This window comes from Desmodus rotundus, chromosome 10 (assembly GCF_022682495.2).
Source record: "Desmodus rotundus isolate HL8 chromosome 10, HLdesRot8A.1, whole genome shotgun sequence".
Classification (NCBI taxonomy): Eukaryota; Metazoa; Chordata; class Mammalia; order Chiroptera; family Phyllostomidae; genus Desmodus; species Desmodus rotundus.
In genome coordinates, this window is record NC_071396.1 from 85,131,217 (window position 1) to 85,147,804 (window position 16,588).

The window sequence follows — 16,588 nt, forward strand, 5'->3', positions numbered from 1 at the left end:
GTACCAATATAGTTGAAATAACGATGCACATATATTTATTTATATGCTATAATTTTAACCTAAGTGTTAGTTAGCCCATGGCTTTCTGTTGTCATTTAAACTCTCATGGTCTCAGTTTCTCTCTAACAAACTTGACATTATAATTAGTACTCTTATACATATGGCCCTTTTCCATAAATAAGGCTGTTTTCATGCCATAGGCATTCACAATTTTGGGGTGTCTATTTCATCCAATTTTTAAATTGATTAGGATCTAGTAAGAGTATACATAGTATGAGACTGTTCTGAGTCCATTTCATATCCATTTTCTAATGTTGTTTATGTGTAGTTTTTCTACTTTTTCTTGGACAATGTCTATTTTATTACTTTTCCAACAATTACTACTTGGGTTTATTAATTTTTCCTTAGAAAAAAGTTACTATTCACCTTCCTCATTTTTGCACAGAGTGTCATAGTCCGTTCAGGCTATAATAACAAAATACCATAGACTGGGTGGCTTATAAACAACAGAAATTTATTTCCCACAGTTGTAAAGGACAGGATATCCAAGATCAAGGAACCAACACTTTGTTTCTGGTGAGAGCCCATTCCTGGTTCATAGAGGCCTGTCTCTTGTTGTGACCTCACATGGTACAAGGGACAAAGGAGCTCTCTGGGGACTCTTTCATAAGGGCACTAATCCCATTCCTGAGGGCTCCACCCTCATGACCTAATCACCTCCAAAAGGCCCTACTTCCAAATACCAACACATGGGGGATTGGATTTTAACATGAATTTGGGGGATACAAATTTTCAGTCTATGGCAAATAATGTATGCTTTCAAAAAAATAAATGCTACACAATAGATAAAAAAGAATTCGTTGGCAAAACTATCAGCTTGAAAACCCCCTATGCCAGTTTCTGTAGGACCACAGGGAGACAAAATATAATGGGCCATTGCTTCTCAAAGACCAGATTCTTCATACACATGGATGGCTCACAGATCAGCTAAGTCTAAGACTTGAGTTTCAACACCTTGTTTACCCCTGCGAAGAGCCTGCTACCTGCATTTGCTGTCCATGGAACTGTGCTAATACAGTCTATTTCTGGAGAATGGAGAGGAGATTAGCTGCTTATTCATGATAAATCAAGGGTACTCTATTTTCCCGTTACATGCCCAGTTTTCTTTGGAAGCAAGCCCTGGGAGCTATTTTTCTGATCAAATCCTAAGTCTCATGTTAGTGCTTATGAAAGAGAAAAGTAACATTTACTCATGATAAACACTGAGTTCTAATCATTATAAATCTTATCAATTGGCTTGTGAAGGTTAACAAGAAAATAATTTTTTTTTTTAATTCACATTGTTCTCATTTAACCTTGGATTTGGACTAATACTAGTGCTACCGTTGCAAACTGTTGTGGAATTTCCATGATTGGCAGAGATGAAATAAAAGGGGAGATAAAGTTGGAAACCTAAGGAGACATGAGATTGATAAATATTACACTATAAGGCAATGGCCAGTAACAATTCAATAAAGGAAAGTGTTATATTTTACTAGATAATATGAGATATTAGAAGGACCTTACATGTCCTTTTTCTCTAATTTTCTTGGAAGCCAGCAAGATCCACACAAGTGATCTGAATCATACTCACCATGCTGACATTTAGACATAATCACTCACACAGACACAAAACGCAAGATGAATTTTGGGGACAGGGATTCAGTGCAGGTGCTCCTCACCTGCTATACCTTCCCTGGAATCTTTTGGTTAGGCTTCACTGGAGATGTACTTTTTTTTCTGAAAAAAATCATTAAGAAAAATGCAAAATATATTTATCTAAAATGTGAGCCAACATATAACCATTTTCCACAGGTTAAAATGTACACTTTTGAACACGAAGTTCTTCAGTTTGAACAAACATTTCTTAGTGTCAGTTATGTGCTAGTGTTCACTCCGAGTACAACATAAGTGAACAGTGTGGCTGAATGTGAACTAGATGGCCTGCCACCAACTCTGTCCAAGCTGCTTAGACCACATGTGTTTCGACACCATCCACGCTCCTTGGGGAGAAGCTTTTTGAAAGAGGGAAGAAGAAACTCAGGGGCAGACACTTGGTACTCTCTGGGTGAATGTGTCTTTCTTTCTATTTATTTCTGAAGTCATTTGGATGCTTTCTTCTATCATCATTCCATATAACCTGAAATTTCCCGAAGATAATCAACGTTGGGAATAAGAATAAAGTTTCTTCCTTCTCTTCCGTCTTTATTTAATCACTTGAAAAGACATCTAGTAACAGGTTAAGGAGTGAGCAAGCTGGTAGGATGCCAGTCAACATGAGACACTGAAACATCACTGCAATAAATCAGTAATGTGATGCCAGTTCATCATGTTCTCACTCATGCTTCCCTGAAATGATCTTGCTCCAGATGTGGTAAAAGACCACCTGGAACACAAAATTTAAAACCAACCACAAACAAACAAAGGGAAACAAAAAGCTTTCTTTTCGTAGTCCACCCTGTGCCGTTGAATAGTTTTGAGATGTCTGTACAAGTCGCAAGAGCAGCTGCAGCCACCCCACTGCCCTGAGCTGCCAGCTGCCAGTTGCCTGGAGTTGGCAACCCCAGCCGCTGAAATTTGGAAACTCCAAAATGCTTGGGGTTGTGGTCTGTTTGATTACCGAAATTATAAATCTTTAATTAGGCCTTTCAAGAAGTTGTCTAGTCTATAAAATTGTTTGTAATAACTTCACTCTTTTGATCATGAAGAAGTAAATTATTTTCAGCAACAGATCTTTTGACCTAAGCAACTATTAAATAAATCACTAAGTACAAGTTTACTTAGTGTTTTAAAGGGATCCCTCATTATTAATCCTTGTCAGATCCTGTTTGATGAAATGTATTTTTTCTCATTTCCGTTCAGTCATTTTCTGTTTTTTCAAATGTGTGTGTATACAACATACACACAATTTTTTTTCCCCAGTCCTCACTAAGTGTTGCAAGACAGTCCTAGATAAAAAGGTTTGACAGGGAGGTAGAAATGCCTGTACCCTCTCCTGCTGCTGTCTACAATACATATAATAATGTAGGACAGCTGAAATCAGTTTTTCTGGAAAGCCTAAAACGAGGTCCTCTCTCTCAGAAAAGGCGCAGTCCCCCACAGAATACTGTCGAGCAGGCAGCAAGCAGCGTGACTGTCTCTTCCTCTAAAGGGTCCCAGCTTTTTTTTTTGAACTAAAGATTTACCATTTCACTTATTTTTTTCCTGGATCCTTAGCCATTTCAGGTAAAAATTATTTGCGAATATTAAAACATAAATGCTGTGAGATGACAAAAATATTTGTAATGCCCCCAAATATTTCCTTCATTCTCCTTACTCGTTTGTGTTACGTATACCTGGGAAGTTTTTCGTGCTGAGTAACAGAACAAAACTTGAGCCGCCTTGCTTTCTGCTTCCAGGAATGCCAATCAGAGAACATTCTTTTTCAGACAGCCAAGTTTGGAAGTCAGTCGGTTTCTGGCAGTAAGTGGGGGGAGGGGAAAGCACAGTGAGTCCTCCGGCTGATCTTCAGTTTCCAAGTGTTTCCGTAATAGCCATCAATGAAAGCATCTCCTTTTACCCCGGCAGAGACAGGTAGAGAGACAGCTGAGTAAATCAGCATTAGCTGCAACAGCGGAAGCTCAGTCAGAGGGAGGAGGGGCTGGAGGGAGGACGTTTGAAAGCCTGCCATTGGTGAGTTTTCCAAAGGCATCTGCCAGTGGGACTTCAATGGAATGTGAAACCAAATCATTTTCAAGTTAAAGATAGACACAGTATACACCAGGCTCTAGAAGCTGGATTTTAAACTCATATCTCTCCCTAGAATTTCAGAGAGTTCTGTTATGTTGTAAGTAACAATTTGGTTAAAGTTTGGCTTCAAGTGAATGTGCTAAGAATTCCTATATTTCTGGATGTACTGGAATTAAAAGGATTTAACAGATCCTGCTGTACATACCTAGGGTAAGTGAAAAGATTGACTTTAAGAAGCATCTCTTCTCTGGGAAGGTTAATGTTGAATTTTTTCTTTTTATTTATGTGAACGAAAAAGTTATAATGGAGATTTTCCAGGGTTGTGACTTTCTTACCTTTCTTGAGGTATCTGGCATTTTACACCTTGTGGGGCAGAGAGAACTTCAGCTTAGTCTTGAAATTCACCTTGCACGTCTGTAACTTCAGTTTTGCTTCAGCCTTACTTACTTTCCCCTCTATTAACTCCTCCTTAAACACCTGCATTTCTTGAATTATAATGTCAGTAGTTACATGTTACCACACCGCCTGTTACTGTGTTTATGATGCCACTGGATGCGACTGTTTTATTATTGTGAGATAGAGTTATTCCCCTGGCATGGCACTATGGCACTTCTTAATTTAAAAAAAGAAAAGAAAAGGGGAAAAGAGGTGGTCTAATGTGCATAAGGAGCCTTTAGAAGATATTCTGATTTTTTAAAAAACAAATGAGAGAAAATAGGCAATTTATTAATAGAAATTGTTTTTTGGTGTTGCCTCATTAATTCCAAGCAGAGTCTCCTCCTCCCAAAGAGCTGATATTTGCTAAGTGAAGGGAGGCATCCTGATTACACGGAGCTTGAGAGTGGAGGAGGGGAAGAGTTGTCTAATTTGCTGTTGCCATAGTTTTAAGTATTTCAAACCTTCTTTTCTTTAAAAAAAAAAAAAGAATAACAGACTTTAGTTCGCTTCAGTTTTGACCATGTATAGGTTTGCTTTCTTGTTTTCAAATGACCTCTCAGCTCTGCTCCCGAGACAGCGTTTCCAGACTTGCGCAGCATTCCTTCAGAATAAATACTGTCCATAACAGTCACGGAGTACATGGTGTGAATTGGAAATTCTACTTTATATGGGGAAAATAAATCTGCTGACGTTCTTATTACAGAGCGTGGGGCTGAACAGTTGTTAAGTGCAACTGGCCGATTTTTGTTCTGTCAAATAGACTGGATTCTAGTGAACTAAGTTGGCTAAACTAGATACAAACAACAAATGAATTAATATGGATGTTTCACTCAACTTTGGTAAGAATAAATAATGTACTGTTGCTCTTCTAAAGTGAAAAATGAGCGTTATATTGATAGAGTTACTTGATTTTATAACTACTGAATAATCTAGCAAAACAAAACAAAATGCGAGGTTGGAGAGCTCGGTTTTGGTGCCCTGTCCCCCCCTCACCTTGCCCACTTTCTCTCTCCCCCTTCAGCCCTCCTTCTCCCTCTCAACCCTTAAGGAATATCACTGCTAAATGCCTTTTCCTGCAGTCGAGACCTACCTTCAAGGAAGAATCTGACTACAGAGAGTCTTACAGTCAATGCACTAAGTCCACTAGGAATGTTCGCATTTCAGTGTAAATACCTAACCTCCAAACAGGTTAAGCAATCTGTTTAATCACCATTAGCCTTCCCTAATACTTAAAATTGACCCATTAGGTTGTAAAAGTTGGAGTTAATTTTCATTTCTGTGCAAGTGGATGGTATCTTTGAAAATTGGTCCTGGTGCATCCAGAGCTGTTGACAGTAGGAGTGACCTGGCAGAAATCATAGGTATTTTCCAGAAATTCGTGAGTGCGTGCAAGTGTTGCTCACCTTACACATACACACAAACACTTAGTGTAGGCTTACCTTTTCCTCGACTAATATATTTCTCATTGAATTACATATATAAATAGAGTTATATTAGGCTTATCAATGTGGGATTTTATTTTTGTTTTCAATGTGTCAAAGCCAAACCAAAACAAATACAAAAAATTTTAAATTCTAAAATGTAAGAATTTTAAACTGTGTGGCCAATACTGTTGACAGGAAAAAGCACAAATGAATATTTTTCTGCAACTATTATGGTACTCATAGTTTCTAGTTCCCTGCTGAAATTTTCAAACTTGGATTTCATTTCTTTGAATATAATAAGTATACCTGCTTTATAATATAATATTTGTCTGCCAATTCTAATGTCTCAAGTGTTACTGGATTATTATTGTTCCTGTCAGTTCTCATTCATGGTGTCCTGTCTTCTTGGTTGCTTGGCTATTTGTGACCATCGGCTGGAAATGCCGATTATAATTTTTAATAATTTTAAAAATTATTTGTAAAAATAAGTTGAGACCTAGTGGTGATGATATTTTCCTCCAGAGGAGACTTTGATTTGCTTCTGTGCCAGCACCTGAGGACAGTGTCGGACCCGGATTACTTTAGTCAGAGGGCAACACCTAAGGCCCCTCTCTTTCGCCCGTGCCAGAGGTCAGGCTGCAAATCTGTGTGAAGAATGGCTCATTTGGGTTCACTCCTCCTCTGAAGGAAGATAAGGCACATAAAGTCGGGCTAGTTGATGAGAGTTCCTCACCTGAGGACCATGGGCTTTGATATTCCCAGGAAACCCACAGGGCTGGGGAAAGTGCAGCTGGTTTCTCAGACCCTTTGTTCCTGATAGTCTTATGCCTAAGGGCAAAAACTTTCAAAGAGGAGCTTCTCTCTCTGAGTTCTGGTTTTCTAAATTTCCCTGTGAGATGTCTTCACCTTCTTATTAGCTCTTTGCTATTTTGGTATTTTAAATATTTTTAGTTACTTTAGTGGGAGTGTCAGTCCAAATTATCTCATTACTGTTACCAGAAATGGAAATTCTCTCTGCTGCTCTTATAATGTTTTCATTTTTTGACAGTTCTTGAGAGGATACCAGGTGGTCTGCTGATATCATTGATGATTTCAGGGAGCTTTTCTGACTTTTTTTAAATTGTGACCTGCTCTGTTGAGGCTTTTTGGAGAAATTTGCAAATGCATGCCGATGGGAAGATTCATGTTTTCCAACCTTATCTGAGCTGTCAACAATACTTAACAGTCCTTTTATTTGTTCCTAGCTGGCCCCTCTCCTCAGTAATCTCTTTAGTCTCTCTAATCCAGCCCCCCTGCCATCATTCTCAGCTGTTGACCTTGACTCCTCCTGCTTTCTCTCAGCCTAAATACAGTATCACCACATTTAAAGAATTACCTTAAATAAATCCCTTCCTTTCCATTCTCTTTGTAATTGCTCTACTTCAGGTTTTAGTCCTCTCACTTGGGTATTACTGTGGTTGCCCAGTTGTAATCCTGCCTCTAGACACCACCCCCAACACATCTCCCACACTAGGACCAACTCCCCTGTCTTCTAAAAATCCTAGACATGGATGGATTGCTACCCTGTTAAAAATCTCTAGTGGCTCACCATTCCCTTCAAGATAAATCCGTAAGTATGTCTTCAATTGGGCCTGCCCCAAAGCTTTGGCCTGTTTCTCTAACATCATCTCCACTACTTCACTGGTTATCACCGACACTCTCATGATCCGTAATTGCTGCTTCCAGAATATTCTTTACCCTATCATACGTCTGTGCGAGTCTAGCAAGTTGGTTTTTTTTTTAAATTTTTGCCCAGAATGCCCACTGTTCATCTACTGTGTGGACAAACCCTGCTGCTTCTTCAAGGTTGATCTCGCAAGTCACCTCCACTGTACTCCCTTTAATGGTATAGCTCACCCACCATTCTGGAAACCCCTGACGGCAGGAATTGTAGCTTACTCATTTTTGTGTTCTCAGTAACTAACACGTAGAAACCATTCAAAACATGTTTAAGGAGTGAACAAATGACTACTCTGAGGAAGTTTTCCTCAACAATCCCTGTTTCACTTTATTCTTTTACTTAGACTCATCGGCTGGGATAGTGATCATCAATGGCCCTCCTGTCAAGTAGAGTTCAGTTAAGAATGTGTTTGGTTGTTCCTGTTTTGTGGAGGAGGAGGTTATCTATTTTCATGATTGCCAAATGAGACTTTATAACTCGATTGTGATGACAAGAGAGATGACAGAAGTCTAAGTAGGATGAATTAGCTATATATAGGGTCTGGCACAAATAATGCCCCTTTTTTATTACAAAATCATGAGCATGTAATTCTGTCACATAACAAGATCACACTCAAGCACACCATATGCCATTTTAGGTGAAATGTTCAAATTAAAACTATAAATTATTACACCCATATTATTACCCTACCAACCACACTCCAGCGGGTGTTACTTCTGCCAGACCCTGTATTTTCAGACATTCGTAATCAAAAATAAAATCATAGAGTTGGAAAACCGGCATGTATCAACAGTCCCTGATGCTGAGTAGCACAAATGAAAAAAGTCAGTGCTACACAACTAAATTAAAATGATCTCATTATTGCACACAATCTGAATTTCAAACATCAGAAAACATTGGCTTGTTTTTAGATCATGGCGTAGGGCTTGAAGGAAAGCATTTGGTGACTTATGTGATATGACATTATGACCCTAATTGTGTAGTCGAATGAAACTTTTTTCTCAAAAATGAAAAATGTTAATCTCATTTTGCTATTCTAAGTTAAAAGAAACCCTGCATTTTCTTATTAAAAATTGAATATGGTTGGTGGGAACCAGATGAAATACAGCTTATGAATTCTAAAGACATTTGACTAATTTTAGATTCCTCAGATAACGTACCAGTTTTTTACACATTTATTGTGTGCCTTTGATGTGACAACCCTAAGAGTTAGAAAAATAGGAAATTTGGCTTTGGCTTATATTTTTTCTCATGCAAGGTTCTTACATTTCCACAATAACAAAAGTACCAATGGGAATAAGGTAAAAATTTATCTTTAAAAAAATCTTTGAATATAATCAAATGTGCAAAGTCTACGTTTAATGAGAACTCAGAGTACTCCGTCACAAAATATAAAATTATAATATTGGTCTTTTCTATTTTTTCCTCATCAATAAAAGAAATTAGTACTAGCTCTTGAAAAGTAGCCTATTTTAAATTGTAGTTTCCAAGTAGCTGAGCTAATTTGTCTTATTAATTCAACAAATCTGTATCAAGCTCCTACCTTATGTCTTAATTATGCCAGACAATGAAGTTATTTACTTAGCCCCCTTCACAGGACACTGACACTGGAGCATGTCATGTTAAAACAATGGATTTAATTTTTAAATTTAATTATGTTGTTCTTTCATTTATATCCTTAATTTATTTATGCTAATGTCCACACTTGCTTAAAATATCACTTCGCCTTTCCTCAACTATTAGTATTATCCTCTCAAAAAGCCAAGTTCTAGAATAGTGTTGGGATTACTTAATTGCTTTAAGTGTCATATTTAGCAGATACTACTTTTCATTATAAAATAGCTTAAAGAGACCTGAGCCAATTCTTAACAAGAAAAAAAGTAGAACATGTATCATTGTCACACGAAAAATTGTGTTGTATCTTAATATAAAATAAAGTCTATTTATTTGCATAAATAAAGCTGGCCTTTGCATTCTTGCAAAATATCTATGGTGTAAGAATGACTCAGGCACCCTGAGTCACGAAGGCTTTGTAAAGCTCTGTGTATTTGAAAGAGAGCTTTGGAGTTATTTTTATTATTTCTTTTTTAGTCTCACATCACTCTCTGTACCCCATTCCTGTATTATGCAGTAGTACACAAATTTTTGATTGCTAAAAAAATGAACTCACTGAATTAATCATAGTTCAAGAATATAGATGCCTTTACTAATTTCCTTAATAGACATAGATAATTTTGAGTGGAATTTATCTTCTAATGCATATGAACTTCTAGTCTTAGACTGTTCATTACTACACAGTTGTAGAAATGCATTTACTCATCAAAAGATGTTTTTAACACCTCAGATAAGTACAACAATTCTCTTCTAAGATGCAGCCAGTGTTTCCTACTATTCTGTAGATGAGACATATGTTATTTCCTTTGGTATGTGGTGAAACTATGATGCAGATATATGAAACGCTCCACATACACTATGGGTGGATTGCCGAGGTAACAAACAACCCCTAAATCTTTCCTTTTCACTCATGCAAATAATCCACTGTGGGTTGGCTGAAGGGCCTTCTCTGCATTGTTGTTTTCCCTGGAAATAATCCATGTTCCTAATACTCTCATTTCCTTGGCCAAAGCTTGCCACGCAGCCACATCTAACTTCATTTGGGTGAGGAATACAATCTTAACACATGCCTGGAAAGAGAAAGGGCTAAAATATTTATGAAGAATTCTAATGAATTCCACACTAATGGATGACAGGCAGCCTCGAACCCCCAGGAGAACACAGACCTAGACTTACCCTGTAAACAGTAATTGGCCCATACTTGGTAACACTGCAGGCAAGCTACCTGCAATCTGATGCCAAGGTCCTTTATTAACATCCTTTGCCTCTCTCACCCACCTACCCCGGAAGTTTTTAGGCTCTTTAAGTCTCTGCCATTTCCAGAGTGTTTATGACCTTTCCCGTCACAGCTTTTCCAGTCCTTCAGAACCCTGGCATCGTACCTGTTCTCACACCTGTCTCTCAGGTAGTCCTGCCCAGTCTGGGGAAGGAAAAGAGCCTTCGATCGGGCAATTCCTATAGACTGTAGAGAGCAAATGTCATTAACAATTTCCCATTAACACTTCAAGATCTGCTTACTTGATGTTTTGTGCTCTGTCACTTCCTTTAAGTTCAAAAATTTTGAAACTTAAAAATGAAAAAGATATTGTTGGGCTTTAAAAGATACTCCACTAAAGTTAACATCTATGGGAATTTCTCTGTGTAAGAAGGGTAATAGACTAACAAGAACAAAATGTTCAGTTTTTTTCTTTTGAATGTGTATTCCATTTAATTAAGTTCTGTGACCACTTAAAATGAACCAATTGTTCCATTAACTTTTATACCATTAGCAACTCTGTTCAAAGAAAATCCTAGAGATTAGGTTCAGTTATAGGCGTCAGGGTGTTTAGGTATGAGAGGGAGCATGTATACTTCCTCACCTTGTCCACCCTGGCAATATTATCCTGCTTTTTATTTATTAGTATTTCATTTCTCCTCTCTCCATTTTAAAAGTAAGACATAAACCAATGCATTTTTAAAAAAGAAAATTAGTCAAGAAATATACCTTCTTTCTGCATCATAAAAAGAGAAACCATTCAATTAAGTGTGGGTAGCATAAATTCTTATCATATATTTTTTTCTCTGTTTGATTTTTGTTCATATTTTCCCCTGGGGTTCTAATAGAATTCAGAAACCATAATGATGTCCGCACCACCTCTGAAAATTCATTGCAGGAAGATCTGAAGCTCTCTTCTCAGCACTGCAGGGCTGCTCCTTTGTCATTCTTTGAATAGCCACACAGCAGAACTCTTATCTCTACCTCTTGTTTGCCAAACGATGTAGTCAGTTATGCCTACGTTCTGAAACTGCCTAACACCTAAAACATTTGCAATGCTGAAAAATATGCTGTGTAACCATTTACCAGACACCAGAACATAAATCTAAGTTACTTAGATTTACAGTACTATAGCCTCTTCTTTAAAATGACATGAGGGAAGTGTTTAACTTAATGAAGCAAAGGATCCTGGTGTGCAAGTTACATTATATTTTTCATTGCACAAGGGTAAATTATTGCTTCAGTCTCCTCTATGGTACCCCAGTGGCCTCAAAGACACAATGTAACCTCCAGAGATGCCCACTTTTGTCTTAGGCAATAACTTACTCCATGAGAGTATGCTTTTCTGAGAATTACCATAACATTTCTTGCAGTAGTCTGAATTTCTTGAAGGTCATTCACAGATACTAAACTGAACTTGACTTTTTTTTTAACTTAGGAACATCAACTAAACTGGTAAGTCTGCATACATTACTATACAAAAGGGAAAACTGATGAATATTTTCTTTCTGTCTAGCACATTTAGAAAACAATCAAAATATCTCTGTAAGAAATTAAATTATAGAGATGAAATTTTTTTCTTAGCATTTCTCCTCTGATGTTGCTTTTTTAAATAAGTAAGTATGAGTTTTGGGGGGTAGTCTACAAAGATTTTGGAGTATAATAATTAATATATTGTTCTATGTTGGCAAAAACAAATCTTAATCCTATATTGAATACCATAATGTATGATTTGAAGTATGTGTGGGAATTTTTAAAACAAGCTTTACTGTCTAATAAGGTAATATCAGAATTTAATTAAAACAAACAAAAACTGCCCTCACCAATCCGTGTTGCAGCATTTGGGTAAATGGTAGAGCTTGATAATTTTCAGGGCAGAGCCATTACTCAGGGCTTTCTGCCAAAACATTGCTGGTAATCTGATGGAAAGAGATGAAGCAAATGTAAGTGCTGCTGCCTGGCTTGGTTAGATATGCATTTGCTAAAGAGAAGCCAGCACATTTCTTATGCAAACCATTAAAATTACAGTTTAGACACACACACGCACACTGTGCCTTTACAAGTCTAGGAACATACACATTAAAATCCAACTCTGCTTAAGGGGAGCACAGAAGTAGCAGCCACAGCTAGGGTTGCCTGCATCCTTTCTTTATCTTGAGTGGTTTTAACATACAGCCGCATTTCTCTCAATGACTGCAATGGAAGGAATTAAATTACTCATATCTGAACAAGATTTAGGACTGCCCTTATGTGATTTAATTCTAGCGACTACTTAGAATCTCATTGATAAGTGGGTGGTTTGGGCTGCTATTTTATGTGGTTTATTTGAATGATTTGGATAAACATCTGCTTAGTGCTGGAAAAATAAAAGCAATTTGTGTAATATAATAGTGACTTAAGAAAGTAATCGAAGCATGCATTTTTCTAAAAGGAAGGCTGAGTTCAGGCTAGTGTGGCCCACTGGTTTGAGCACTGGCCAGTAAACCACCAAGAGCTTGCCACAGTGGGGGGTCTATTCTACCCGGTCAGAGCACAGGCCTGGGCTGCAGGCCAGGTTCCCGGTTGGGGGCATGCGAGAGGAAATTGACCCATGTTTCTCTCCCACATCAATGTTTCTCTCGCTCTCTTCCTCCCTCCTTTCCCCTCTCTCTAAGAAACAAATAAAATCTTTAAGAAAGTAAAAATAAAAGGAAGACTGAAATATATTTAGTTCTTTGGATGTAGGAATATTGAATGAATAACTGTGACTATTTGCATATATTATTTTGACCACTGGAGGGCTCTCAGATTTTTTTACTCTAATTCTTTAGAAATCTATTTGCTATCACTGAAATTTCAGTATAACAGATTTAAATCTTGCGTTATAAAGTCTAAATAGCCTAACAGCTTGTACAAGTGTATATATTTTCAAAATGCAAAGTGAAAGAAAATCAAGCTTGTGTTACTGTGTTCTTTCACTATTTCACAACAAAAAATTTCACAACAAATAAAAGAGAAATTAATCATGTGCTTATTTTTATAATAATTTCATAACCAAGAGTCATCTCAAAATTATATAATCCAAAACCTGTGTATTAGAGTAAAACCTGTATATTAGACATTCCTGAATCTCAGAGTTAGACCCTGTGTTTGACGTTTTAAATGACCTACACTGTAGCTAAGTCCCTGTCTCTGAGGAATGCCCAGAAGACAGGTATATATGGTGATAATTTAGTCATATATGTGACGTAATAGAATGTTAAAGTGCCCAGAGATGTCCTGAAAAAGGAGACAATTATGTTGGGCTTTGATAGGTGTGTAGGAGTTACCTAGATAGGAAACCACATGGTGTGTGTAGAGGGGGCAATCAACAGTTTGGGGGTTACTACTGTTTGAGGCTGGAGTGAAAGGGATGAGTTCGGAGAGTTAAACCGATGCCAGGGCATGGAAGGGTCTTTATGTTACTCCAAGGGGTTTGCTCTCTCTTCCTTAGGGTGCTTAGTGCTTCTGCAATCCAAACCCCTCTCCCAAAGTAAATAAAGTGAAAGAAGAATAAATGCGTACTCACAGGAGCGTCTAGAGCCAGAGTTCAAATCGGTCTGCCCTGTATGTGAAGTTATAATTTATTTGCATTTTACTTCATAATAAATCTTTGTTTCATTCAGCAAAAAGGTTTTTTTTCTCCAGATTTCCAGCAAGATGCACGATGTCTATCCAATAGCTTCTCATTCTCCCAACATACTGATGGTGTCCTTTAGAATTTCCTTTGATTACAAACTTCCCTTGCTTGAGAAGCAAGCGGTAGGTAGGTACTAAGAACTATAAGAAATGCATTTTAAGTAAATTGATCACTCTGGATGATGATTTTAAAGAAAACAAAAATAGAGGCAGAGAAGAGAAAGAATATTGCAATAGTCTGCTCATAAAACTTTGGAAGATTGAACTGATTTCATAATGCCCATGTAGATGGAAAATTATTCTGACCACTGGGAAGAGGAGCTTCCCATATTTTTCTGAGTTTAATTCTTCAAAAGTCTTTTTGGTGTAAACTGAATAATCTCTAGCCTAGTTCCAAAATGGGCATTCTCAGCAAAGCTTACATATAGAAGAAACCACACTTTATCATTTTCTCATAGTTCAGCCCTTCTGCTCTACTGTGACTATTTCCTAAGAATGATGAGGAACATGTTTGTCACTGTAAACAGCAGCCTTAGCACAGAGTTGTTTGCCCTGAAGGATTCCTCCCGCCCCTTCTCATGCGTCCGGTGGCAGTCTCCATGAGTGTCCAAAGTTCTGAGCTTTGTTGGACGTTTCTCCACTGACTGACACTATCCGCCTTATCCAGCATCAATAGGTCAGAAGATACAGAATTACACAGATCAACTAAGAGGCAAAAGAGGTACTCAATAAGGAAGATTATTTCCAGATAATTCTGTGTAGTAAGTAGTGAAGTGTGAGGTGGAGGACTACAGCATGCCTAATCTGAGTGTCCATGACTCTAAATTCCTATGATTTGAATCTTAAGTGACTATGATGCCAATTAAAATGAACCCAAAAGGCGTCCCCAATCCTCAAAAAAGCTGCTCAAATATTATGCTCCTCTGACAGATTCAATTTCAATTTTAAATCTCATAAAAATATTGTGCCATGTCTTCCTCTTTTTATGGGTCTAAATAACGGGATTGGTGTTCAGGTGAATTGGAGACATCCTCATGTACCCAAGCCCACAGGAAATGCAGGCAGCCTGAGCTACAATGATGACGTAGTTGACTGTCACGAGTGGCCTTAATATGAAGCTATGTCTTTTACAAGTTGCTACCAGGAAGAAAGACTTTATATTAGCAATGATAGTATTCAAGTGACAAATGCTAAGTAACCCTACTAGGTCAGTTGCTCCTTTCTTCTTGAAGCAGTTAATGCCCTAAAGGCCCATCATTATGACTTTCTACTCAAATATTCAGATGTTTGACAAAAGTATTTCTTCAGTTCTTTGGGGGATTTGGGTAGCATAATATTGAGAACAGCCCCTAAAAATGTCTAGGCCCGAATTGTTTCATCCATGATATAAGTTATTTATAAATTCACAAGAGCAGATTCAGAACAACTTTTTTATTTTAGAGAAAAAGTTTATCCACCTGTTTCTCTATTAGTGACCATCTCTGTGTGAGAATATGTCAGGCTTCTTAATTTTTCCATCAGAATGTCAACCCTGCTGCCTTTTCACCTGCTGTTAAAGATATAGATCAACTCTTCAATCAACCACATAGAGTATTGGCACTTCTTGCAGCTATCAAAAGATTTAACCTTGAATTGAATTGACTGTGCTAAGAATATACCAAGACATCTTCTGCAAAAGCTATATAGCAAATTGGATCACGTGCCTAGGGCTCATTGTCTCAGCTCTTCCCTTCTCCCTTAATGTACATATAATGTCATTACTGAGTAACTAACTGTTTAATTTTGTGCCCTTGAGCAGTGTTGAAGTTTACCATAATACATCGCACTTAGAGGAAATACAGAATGTCTTTGAATAACTGCAGTCACAGTGTGCTTTGATATCTTCAGAATAAGGCGCTGTACCACACAATTCTCATAGAAATGTGTGCCAGGTAAAAGTTTATCTCTCAAAATAAATGTTAAGCTTTATTTTACAAGGAAAACTGTATAATCTATCAATTTCCTTTTTTGGGTTTTGACTGCCTAGATTCTTAGAGCTTAGTTGTATTAATGATCTAATTTTCAATGCTTGATATAATTATTGTCTTGAAAATTTGTTCCTAATCATACCTTAGCAAAGCCCAATTTACTTCCTTTTCATAATAACATTCACCTATAGCATTAGGGTAATTCATGCTTTTCCCCTGTGATTCTGACCTAGGTGATACTGTCTAGGGCTCCACTGTTTCTCATCATGGAGCTGATGACAGTGTTTGTTGAATTAACAGTACTTTGCACTATCTTGTATGTTTTTAATATTGAAAATCGGAAGTGAAATGTAAACCATCAGGGATGCCTAACAATACTGCCCAGAATAAGGAGTAAATAAAATAGTAGCATTTCTTAGGGGCATTTGAAATCCATTTCCCCCAAATAGCTTAGTGACATTCTTTTATTCCCACTCCAGTTTTGCTCAGAGTGGTATATTTATTGTTACCAGTTAGGTCACATTTATTTTATTGACATTTATTTTGAGCAAGTTTTAACTTTCTTGGAGTTTGCTTCGTGACAAAATAGTTAAGCAGTAAGGTCATCTTGATTGCAGTGCATTTATGTCATCACTTTGTCCTATTCTAGCAACCAAGGCCAAGCCAAGTACATGAGGAGATTTCTATAGGCTAAAGAAGACCTTGCCTGTGAGACCATCTTATGAGAACTAGAGGAGTTGGACTA

General features: G+C 37.4%; 1 protein-coding gene across 12 annotated transcripts in view; it reads left to right on the forward strand.

The window, feature by feature from the left end:
* DTNA (dystrobrevin alpha) overlaps positions 1-16,588 on the forward strand; it is a 348,472-nt gene that overhangs the window by 96,514 nt on the left and 235,370 nt on the right. The window contains exon 1 of one of the 12 annotated variants that reach the window (XM_024580330.4): positions 3,708-3,978. The exons of 8 other annotated variants lie outside the window; for them this stretch is intronic. The gene's annotated coding sequence lies outside the window, so the exon portion shown is untranslated. Of the gene's footprint in view, positions 1-3,707; positions 3,979-16,588 lie in introns of those variants that run through there. 3 more of the 12 variants (XM_071219537.1, XM_071219534.1, XM_024580329.4) reach the window with 3 other exon arrangements.